This window comes from Medicago sativa, chromosome 3 (assembly GCF_051527215.1).
Source record: "Medicago sativa cultivar Bolivia chromosome 3, Bolivia_mono, whole genome shotgun sequence".
Taxonomy (NCBI): Eukaryota; Viridiplantae; Streptophyta; class Magnoliopsida; order Fabales; family Fabaceae; genus Medicago; species Medicago sativa.
This window is the reverse complement of record NC_140751.1, coordinates 25,502,559-25,512,589: the sequence shown is the minus strand read 5'-3', so window position 1 is coordinate 25,512,589 and position 10,031 is coordinate 25,502,559. Positions and strand designations below refer to the sequence as shown.

At 35.7% G+C, this 10,031-nt stretch overlaps 1 long non-coding RNA gene and 1 pseudogene across 2 annotated transcripts; one reads left to right on the top strand and one right to left on the bottom strand.

The window, feature by feature from the left end:
* The first annotated feature begins 562 nt into the window (after positions 1–562).
* On the top strand, positions 563–1,637 carry LOC146936657 (F-box protein SKIP23-like; annotated as a pseudogene).
* A 137-nt stretch (positions 1,638–1,774) lies between these two features.
* Positions 1,775–9,495, bottom strand: LOC146936656 (uncharacterized). 2 transcript variants are annotated; one of them, XR_015030675.1, is made up of 3 exons: positions 7,878–9,495; positions 7,528–7,651; positions 1,775–2,165 (listed from the first exon to the last, which is right to left on the bottom strand). It is a non-coding gene; the product is annotated as an uncharacterized LOC146936656 (long non-coding RNA). The 2 variants fall into 2 exon arrangements; XR_015030674.1 differs by lacking the exon at positions 1,775–2,165 and having other exon boundaries at positions 7,384–7,651.
* Between the last annotated feature and the right edge of the window lie 536 nt (positions 9,496–10,031).

The following is a 10,031-nucleotide window of genomic DNA, read 5'->3' as shown; positions in this document are numbered from 1 at the left end:
TTGGTTGTTTAAGGCCCAATATATTGAGTAAAAAAAGATCAATATACAACATCATATTGAGTAAAAAAAGATCAATATACAATATCATATAAAGTCTACAGAAAAATAGATATTAAGACCGAAAAATATAATAGCATACTAGTATAGTTTTTTTTTTCCTTCAAAAGTTCGGGGGACCAGGGCATCTGCCGGCCCTCCTTCTAACTTCATCCCTGAAGACAAACATGTCTATCCTGCTACTATGCCTTTGGAAGAAGCTTCTTTTGATGGTTTACTCAGCAATTTGAGACAAGAGTGATCAATGAGAAATCAATATTGAGTAAAGTTTTGTGCATCTTTGTACGTTTGTGCATCAAAGTACTAAACCCTATCTATAATATTGAGCAATCAGATTTACTAAAAAATTGCGTAAAAATAAATGATTTACAAAAAGTGAGATTTTAAAATAAAAATATTTTTTTACCTTGAAGTTATCCTTGAATAGTAAGTTTTCAATCGTATAGCATGTTTTACTAGGGTTCGTTAATATAAAAGAAAGGAGAATCAGTAACACACAGAAGCCATGGCGTCCACTGACTGGTGTGAACTCCCAAATGAGCTTCTGAATTTGATATCGAAACGAATCGACGAAGAACTCGATCTCATTCATTTTCGATCGGTTTGTTCAAAGTGGCGGCGCTATTCCGTTTCAAATCACCATCCCAATTCTACCCTAAAGGTTCCACTCCCCCGACTCTCATATAATCTCTCTAATACCATCAACAACACCAACACTTCTCCGTTTTGCTGCCTCTTCAAACGCACTCTCTTTCTCATTAAACCACTCCGACACGGTAAGCCACTTCGTCCTTGGTTGATTAGAGTTACCCAAAACTCACATGGCAAAACCAAGCTCTTCCACCTACTCTTCAACTCAGTCTACTCTTCTCATGGTTTTCCTCGTGTGCTTGACTTCAATAAACTCTTTGTCCTCAATTTAGGAACTAATTTCATCCTGGACTACGGAGACATTAATTGTCATAACTATTTCTTCTACAACAAGAAGCGTGAAAAGTTCCTTGCAATCATGTGCAATGGAGAAAACCCTATGGTTCTCGGCATTTCAGAATATTTCCCCCATCCTATGCTGTTCTGTTACCTCAACAAATTTTAGAAACCCATTTCCGACATGTCAACTAAATATGTAGATATTTATGTGTTTAAAAGGAGGTTTTACTTGGTCGACAATACTGGTCAGACAGTTACAATTGAGTCAGACTCGAGTGTCCAGTTAGTGGATAATCCTTTTTATTCCTGGAAATAGAAAATTACTGGTGGAGAGTGAGGGTGAGTTGTTGTTGGTTAATATTTATGAGAATCTTAAGACTTTTGATGTGTTTAGACTTGAGGAGAAGAATAAAAAATGGGTGAAGTTGATGAGTTTAGGGGATAGGGTTTTGTTCTTTGTGAATGGATGTTCATTTTCTGCTTCAGCTTCGGATTTGTGTGTTGCCAAAGGGAATTGTGTCGTCTTTATCGATGATACATACAGGATATGTACTTATTTCCGTAATTATTGCTTGGGTCGAAGTCAGCGATTGTCTGTGTCTGAATATCTCAGCTTGTTCTCAGCACCGGAGTGGATTGTCAAAAGTTAATTGAATTCAGAACAGGGTATGTGTAAGGCCCCGTTTTTCATCACCAAATATTGTGTTTACTTTTTTTTCTTCTTATAACGAAAGAAAAGTGTTAAACCTTTTTAATCACATTATTAACAAAATGAAATAAAGGTTCCTTTTCAAAATGAACGTCAGAGTTATATAGCGCTTTGTATGACGGCTGATCAATTTACAAGACACACTTACATCCCTACGCAGAGGGAGAATTTTCTATGAAAAGTATTAACTAAAATTAAAAGGAATCCTTACAAAGTTGATTCCTAAAATTAAAAGGACTCCTAAGCTGATCTTAGACTCAAATAAAGTTGGGTATTAGACCCATAACTGACATATCCTAAGGTTGTCTTCCAATGAATATGTGAGAGGTCTCGACTACATACCCCTTGAACGTGATCTATCCTGCGAACTTGGTCAAATCTCTATGACGAAATAATCCACTCATCCGGGGAAGCTGGACTTCGTCGCCTCCGATGGAAGTGTCTTTGTATCCCATGGTGTCGTCATAATCTATGGCATATAGCCCACACATCCACTGAAAGGGTCACCAATCCGAAAATAACAAATATCCAGGAAGCATAAACAGAGCAAACATTATACGTGAATTAGAGATCTCAATCTAACTCACATACAAAAACAAGTATAAAAAGTGATCATAATAAAAATAATGCACATTTAGCCTAAAATGCAGACTTTACATGAGTGTGAAGCATATCACAGGACATCACATGCAAATGATTCCGGAATTAATACACCTCCGCAGAGGGTTGTGGCAACTCCACATAAGGAGATGAGTATCTACCCATCTATCAGACTCAATGATCCACTACGGGATAAGGTGGTCTTCAACGCACCCCGTGCCACCTCTCTGGTGTGCACGTTGTGACTCCTCTCTGGTGGCCACGTTTACTATGAAATGCATGAGCATACGATTCCCCTTATATGCTAATGCAAAAACTTACATATCTCAATTTTAGCATAAGCATATGTGATAAGTGTTTAAAAGTGATATATTTCATATGGTAGTTTAGGCATTTTAGTGACTTGTTTTGCAAGATTCTCCATGGAAAACTCCATTTATTATGCAAATATGTCATTTATGCTTTTGAGCCTTATTTTACCCTTTTTGTGCAGGAAAATTCAAGCAAGGAGCAAGAAACGTCAAAGTTCAAAGCCATACGCTATTAGCGTGGCAGGCGCTATTAGTGTGGTTTTTCAGACTTGCCCAGATTTTCAAAATTTTTGATGTTTTTAAATGATCAATTCCAGTTTGTGCTAATTCTTTCTATACAAAATGTTGGTATTTCCTGGTTATTTTGCAGATGGCACCTAAGAACCAAGAAAAAATTACCGGGACCAAACGTCCTAGAGGCAAAGGTGCCTCAACATCTACTGCACCCAGTATCCCTAACCATTTTCCCACACCTGCTCACTCTGCCAGGTTCAAAAAGATGGCACAATATAAGACCTGGCACGAGAAAACCTTTGACATTAACCCTGATGGCACAAATGTGGACTTGCTCCATATGTTTTGGGAGCGTAAGTGGAATAAGCTCATCTACCCTGCAACCGAGATTAACACTGACTTGGTGAGGGAATTTTATTGCAATGTTGTACCTGATAGCTCACCCAACACCCTAGCTGATACTTTTTCATGGACTTCCCATGTGAGAGGGAAGCAAATCCCTTTTGATAGGGATTCAATCAATGCTTTCCTCGACAATGCTTGTGTCCTTGAACCATCTCCTGATCCAACCATTCCACCCTTGTGTACTTATGCTAAGAGAAATGCTCAAGGTAGCTGGAAATTTGAGCAAATTGAGAGGGACATTATGCTAAAGGGTAGATATTTTGTGAGGAAAGACAACAATGAGATCAGGCATGCACTCACCAAAGAGATGAATGCTCAGGCCTGCTTAGTGTTCCAATTTCTTGTCCATAATGCTTTACCCAGAGCTCATACATCTGATGCCGCAAAGGCTGTTCTACCACTCATTTGGTGTATTATGAAAGGAGTGCAGGTTGATATTGCTCGCATAATAGCCAATGAGACGAAGCAGGTGGCTCTAAAGTGTGCCACAGGGGCGAAGAAGGTTGCTTTGTTCTATCCGGGACTTATCATGGGCTTGCTTAAGGCCAATGGAGTTACCATTTCTGGGCCCTTTGATGAAGACATTGAGGGTTGCATCAATGACACTTCCATTGCTACCTGGCTGAAGAGAGAGCAGAGGGAAGCCCAATATCATTTTTCTGATGATGAGGATGGCCCATCTGAGGGCGCTGGTTCTTTTGATTTTTCAGGTTTGCAGACTTTCATGCTGGAGCAGCAGATGCACAACCAGTATGTGCGGGACCAGAACAGCTTCTTAATGAATCAGAATGAGGCAATTTATAGGAGCAACATGGGCATTCATCAGGACCTTTATAATGCTCACATGTATCCGGGAAATGCTGATTACCCGGTTATGACACCTGACCAGTACCAGAGCTATGTTCACTGGCCTGAGGGCAGGCCAGGTCCTTATGTGGGGGTGGCAGATGCTGTGGATGCTGGAGGTGGTGATGATGATGTGGATGTGGACCTTGACATGGACGATGCAGATGATGATCAGTGACCATTCTATGAGTTTTTAGTGATGTTTTTATTTTTGCTTTCAAACTTATGTTTTTAATTTGATGTTGGTACTTATTTTATTTTAATTTTGTTGTATTTTGTACTCTTCGAGCACTGTGGTTTTTGGTGCTCGACTTGATACTTTAGTACTTTATATTATTGTGGTTTAATAACTTAGCTTGTTTTTTTTAACTTACATTTTGGATGAATTTTTTGGTTTAAATCTTGCTTGTGTCTCTCAAAAGAAAAATTGCTCATGAACAATTAAGTTTAAAGTGCTCCAAGGAGCCATGTTTGAGCAAAAGCAGGTGAGCGATAATGATATTAATTTTGAGAAAGCGCAAAGCCAAGGTATTAGTTTCCCGTTATTCTAGGTTTTTACTAAGAATTTGAAACTTGTACTTTGCACAAAATGTATCTCATTTAATTCTTGTCATAAACATAAATATTTATGAACCACTTAGTACTTAACCTAAATGTGAGGTAACTTCAAACTGTTGTATATATATGCTGGAGACCGATAATCACCGTCTAACTTGTTTTAGTTATGTTAAATCTGATAATTATTTTGAATTGTTTGAAAGCATGGAAAGGATCAAGGCACTTTTTGAATTGAGATTAACTGAATTGACCACATAAAGCCTACCTGTGAGAAGAGCGAGTATCTGATACCCCAATCTGAGCCAAATGAATCAAGTCCTCAAACATGAACTGTCAATATTCATAAGCACAATGCTCATTGAATTTGCCTGAAATTTTTCAAAAATCCAGTTCATGCTTGACTCTTATAGGACTTTGATATTTTTACTTTGTTGAACCCTTAACCTTATTGTACTTTGTCCCTTGCCTTAGGATAGGGGAACATTCAATTAGAGTTTTGTTGTATTCAAGTTGGGGAGAAAAAGGAGGCATTGTAAGTTAAGTATCTGGTGAAAATGTTAGAATAACCTCACAACATTGAAGAAAAGAAAAAGTTGTACTTTGAAAAAGAAAAGAAAAGAAAAAGAAGAAAAAGAAAGAAAAATCAAAAATAGAATAAGTTGTCAAGGTTATCGGTTTGATTGTTTATCACCAAGGGTTTGTAATATTTGGTAGGGAAGATTATGGATTTTAGTTGTCGATACGAAGAATGTTCCTCTTTGATAAGCTTTCTGATCAATTGCCCCACATATGACATTTCTTTTGTAGCCCAGCCAAGTTATAACCCTTGAAAGACCTTTTGATCCATGCTTTTGTGCTTTTTGAGACGATATTTGGATGGACACCTAACTTAATCAGGATGTTAGCATGATTGTTGGGTGTGGGTTCATTACCTTCGCTTTTTGTTATCATAATATTTGATTTACTTTTAAAGAAGTGTGTTAGGTGTGGTTCATAGTTAGTTATGTTTATGTTTTGAAGTTTATGATGTATATTTTGTGTTTAGGACATATTTCACTTTCTTAGTTTGCATCTAGAATAGCGGACGACTTCATGCTTGCCCGCGCGATCATATTTGAATCACCATTTGAAAATTTTTGTTTTGAATTGTTTGACACCGTATTGAAAACCTTGTCCAAAGCCTTGTAAGTTTCCTTTTCGATTGAATTGTTTGAGGACAAACAAAAAGCCAAGTTGGGGAGAGTTTGATAAGTGTTTAAAAGTGATATATTTCATATGGTAGTTTAGGCATTTTAGTGACTTGTTTTGCAAGATTCTCCATGGGAAACTCCATTTATTATGCAAATATGTCATTTATGCTTTTGAGCCTTATTCTACCCTTTTTGTGCAGGAAAATACAAGCAAGGAGCAAGAAACGTCAAAGTTCAAAGCCATACGCTATTAGCGTGTTCTACGCTATTAGCGTGATGAAGAGATGCAAAAATCCAGAGAGATACGCCAATAGCGTACCTGGGGCGTGATTCTGGAGCACTTGTGAACAATACGCTATTAGCGTATACTGAGCTATTAGCGTACAAGGTCCAGAGAGTTGCGCCATTAGCGTAGCTGGAGCGTAGAAGCAGAAGCTGGTCATGAACAAATACGCTATTAGCGTGAGATACGCTATTGGCGTAAATGCTCCAGAGAGCCACGCCATTAGCGTAGTTGTAGCGTAGAAGCAGGGCAAGACCAACGTGGCACACTCTAATTGGCCAGATTATAGGCCGACTTACCACGCTATTGGCGTGAATTGCGCTATTAGCGCAGGTACAAAAACACAGCCCATATAAATAGCATTCTTACCTCTCTTTTAGGGCATTCACTATTCCATTTATATTTTTTTACATTCTAAGAGAGAGGTCAGAGCTATTTCCAAGAGAGAAACACAAAGCAAGTGGTTTAGGAGTAGATTCAACTCAAGATCACTTTGGACACGAAGGATCTTGACATGGAATCTTCATCTTTCCTTCATCCTTTGCATAGTATACATGTCTATGTGTAGATATCATCTACTTTGTAGTATTGAGGTAACAAACAAGCTATTATGTAATCTTTTGATCCTTTAATGTATAAGATTCTAGCTTAATGATTCAATATTGTTGTTATTCTTATGTTTAATGCTTTCAATGAGATTCAAGATGATTTGGACACGAACTCTTGAATCTAGAACTAGAATAACAATCTATCTTATGTTATATCACTCTTGACAAGTTTGTAAACCTTTGATAATTACTTTTAATCAAGAACTTAATGCTTTCGGATACTTAATCAGGCTGGACACGGTCGATTAAGTTATCCGATCGACTTTGTTATCGTTTAAGGGATTTGGACACGAATGTTTAAACGCTAACTTAGAAATAACGATATCGCTTTGGACACGAAGGATGTTGTAGAAATGATTGTGATAATATTGGTTATAAAGCTAGAGTCTGTTAATCGATCGAGAGATTGCTGCTGTTATGCTTGCTTGTTAACTTATACCGCAAGCGAAATAGTTCGATCTTCTCTCGTTTTTACTTTTATGTCATTTTTGGATATAGTGTTACAAACAAACATTTTATAAACGATACCTTAATGTGAAAGATTGTGAAAATGCTTATGATTAACGCAACTCCCTGTGGAAAACGATCCTATATATACTCACGTGTACATAGTTATATGACATGTAGGAAAACTACATCAATATGCAAATAATTTATCTCATAAAAGGCTGCACATATATAATCATTTATTCACCTTGGAAATTAAGCATCATCCATCACGTATGAAAATACGGAGAAATTATACATACTAATTTATCATATATAAATATATCTACAAAAGGATAGGTGCCCTTACCTCGACTAATTTTTCGTCCAAACGAATTTGGCTTTGTCCCTTAAATTCTTTTAGTCATCAAAGACCCTCAAGAATCCATAGCCATTCCAATTAAATGCTTTCATTTCTCATTTTACTCATTTCTCTAAACTCTAACTCAAACTCTCACAATCTGACTTTCTCATAGTTCACCACACCAACACTCAAGGAAACAGAAAAGAAAACTAATGGAGTGCAGAGAGAGATAACCGGACTCGAGAGAAAGCAAGAAAGATAGAACTCGACTAGTTTCTACCCAAAGAGACCACGATGTTGAAGATCAAGAATAAGGCCAGGATTTATTGTTACTATTATTATTTATTTTAAAGGACCTAGTACACATAATAAAACAATTATTTTTCTAAAACATTTCCTTGAGAAAAATAATAAAAATAATAAACATTTAATCGTACTGATCATAATCTATTTTTACACAAACAATAAGTTCATTTTTAAAGCCTATGACTGCTACAACTCTTAAGTCTACTAAATTAACTTAACACTTTTGTTTTATACAGTGCTCATAGTTATACTTTGTTAGTCATGATTCGGAGGAAAGTCAAAGTCCAAATGTCCATACATTCATTTTTCTTTGTATCGTCCATATGCATATATACACACGTTAAAAGTCCAATATGTCCAATGTTTCCGGAAAGGATCCATATATGGCAAAAGGGTGTTGGCTTAAAAGTATATCCGAAGCTTAATTATTTTACATTCTTTTTATTTAATTTTTCATCTTCAAAGATAATAATTTCTAAAATAACCCTCGCCACACTCACACCCATCTACATCATATTTTCTTTAAATATATTCAACACAACTTAGTTAAATCAACAAAGAAAATAATCAAAACTCAATTCCCTTACAAAAATTATTTTTCTTCAAAATCAAACTTTTCTTTTGGATCCATTAGTACCTATACACAAACTATGATATTCATGAAAGAATTAAGCCTGAATAAAATCATCATATTCTTTTAAAAACATGGTTGGTTCAATGAAAGAAAATTCTTGATTCTTTAAATAAATTCCTCATGATCTAAAGTGTTTTAACCCAACCCATTATAAAATCAAATAGTGTATTTTTGTCCAAAAAGAACCACATGGTTCGACCAACACAAGAAATAAAAGGAGTGGAAAATACTTTGTTCCTTAAAAAACCTACTAACTTATAAACTATTATTAGATCAATTGGTTTTTAAGAATAATACAATAGCAAAGTTTTGATCATAGAGGAAGTAAAATATAAGGAAGGAATTATTACCTTAATTAGGCTTATAGTCACCATAAAATCATTACTAGATTCTAGCTCCCAAACAACACCTCTTAATTTTCTTCATAGTTCACAAAGTTTACTTGATATAGATAGTTTGGAGAAAATCAAGGTAGCGTAAGTTCATGTATGGTGTTTAAGGTGAGACTTCTTTTAATAATAATCAAATTAGAGAAATTAGTTAAGTTAAACAAAAGGAGGTCTTGTGATAATATTGCTTAGATAGTAAGATTTAGCTTTTATGTAAAATTTAATTTATGATCCACCTCTTAGTTTATTCATTTTACACTAGAAACTTTGTCTAAAAAAACCATGCTTGTGGGTTTAACAAAGATCATGGTTATGTGCATAACTCACAAACATTTAGCCAAAGAAAAGTTGAGGAAGGATGTGTTCATGAACAATACTACAAAGTTTTGGATTTATGATCCTTTACATATTTTGTAAGTGTTGGGAATCAAAATCAAAGAAAGAGTGAAGGCTTTATGAGTTATTACCTCTCTCAAGTGTCTTGGAGAAGAAAGAAGAATTAAGAATGAAGAATGAAGAAAGAAGCCGAGAGAGAGGAGCATGAAGAGAGAAGGAAGAAAGAATTGTGACAGAAGAAATAAGAGAGAAGAGAGAAGAGAGAAGAGAGGAGTGTGTAACGTGAGAGAGAGAGAAGAAAAATGAGGTGATAGGATGAAGTAATTGGTTTCGATATATTGTTGGATATTTTAGTTTATAATTTATTTTAAAGTTATTTATTATTTAATTAAAATGTAATTACTATATTTAATTAAGGTTTTGACTTGGTAATGATATTTTAAGGTTACTTGATGGTGCCTGCACGTTTTTCTTTTATGCCTATACTAACGTTACATTACCAAGTCAATACTATTTTATAGCTTTTATGGTTTTGCTTTGAGGAAAAGTTGGAACGGTTATTCTCACATTTATTTGATATTTGGGTTATATATATGGATAGTAAATTGGCTGAGAGAGATACGAAAATGTAATAACATAGTTTTTGCTACTTGTTTTTTTCTAATAACAAAGTCACACATCACAAGTTATTATAAGTTCCCATGAGCATCCAAAAGAGTTCCTGAGACCTTGCTAATTCACGTGCGGTGCTAGCAAGAAGTGACTGTTGTATCCTGGAGAGTATTAGCTATGAGACCTATCGCATCGGGTAACCTATCCGAGGTGGCAAAATACTCTTAAGCCCA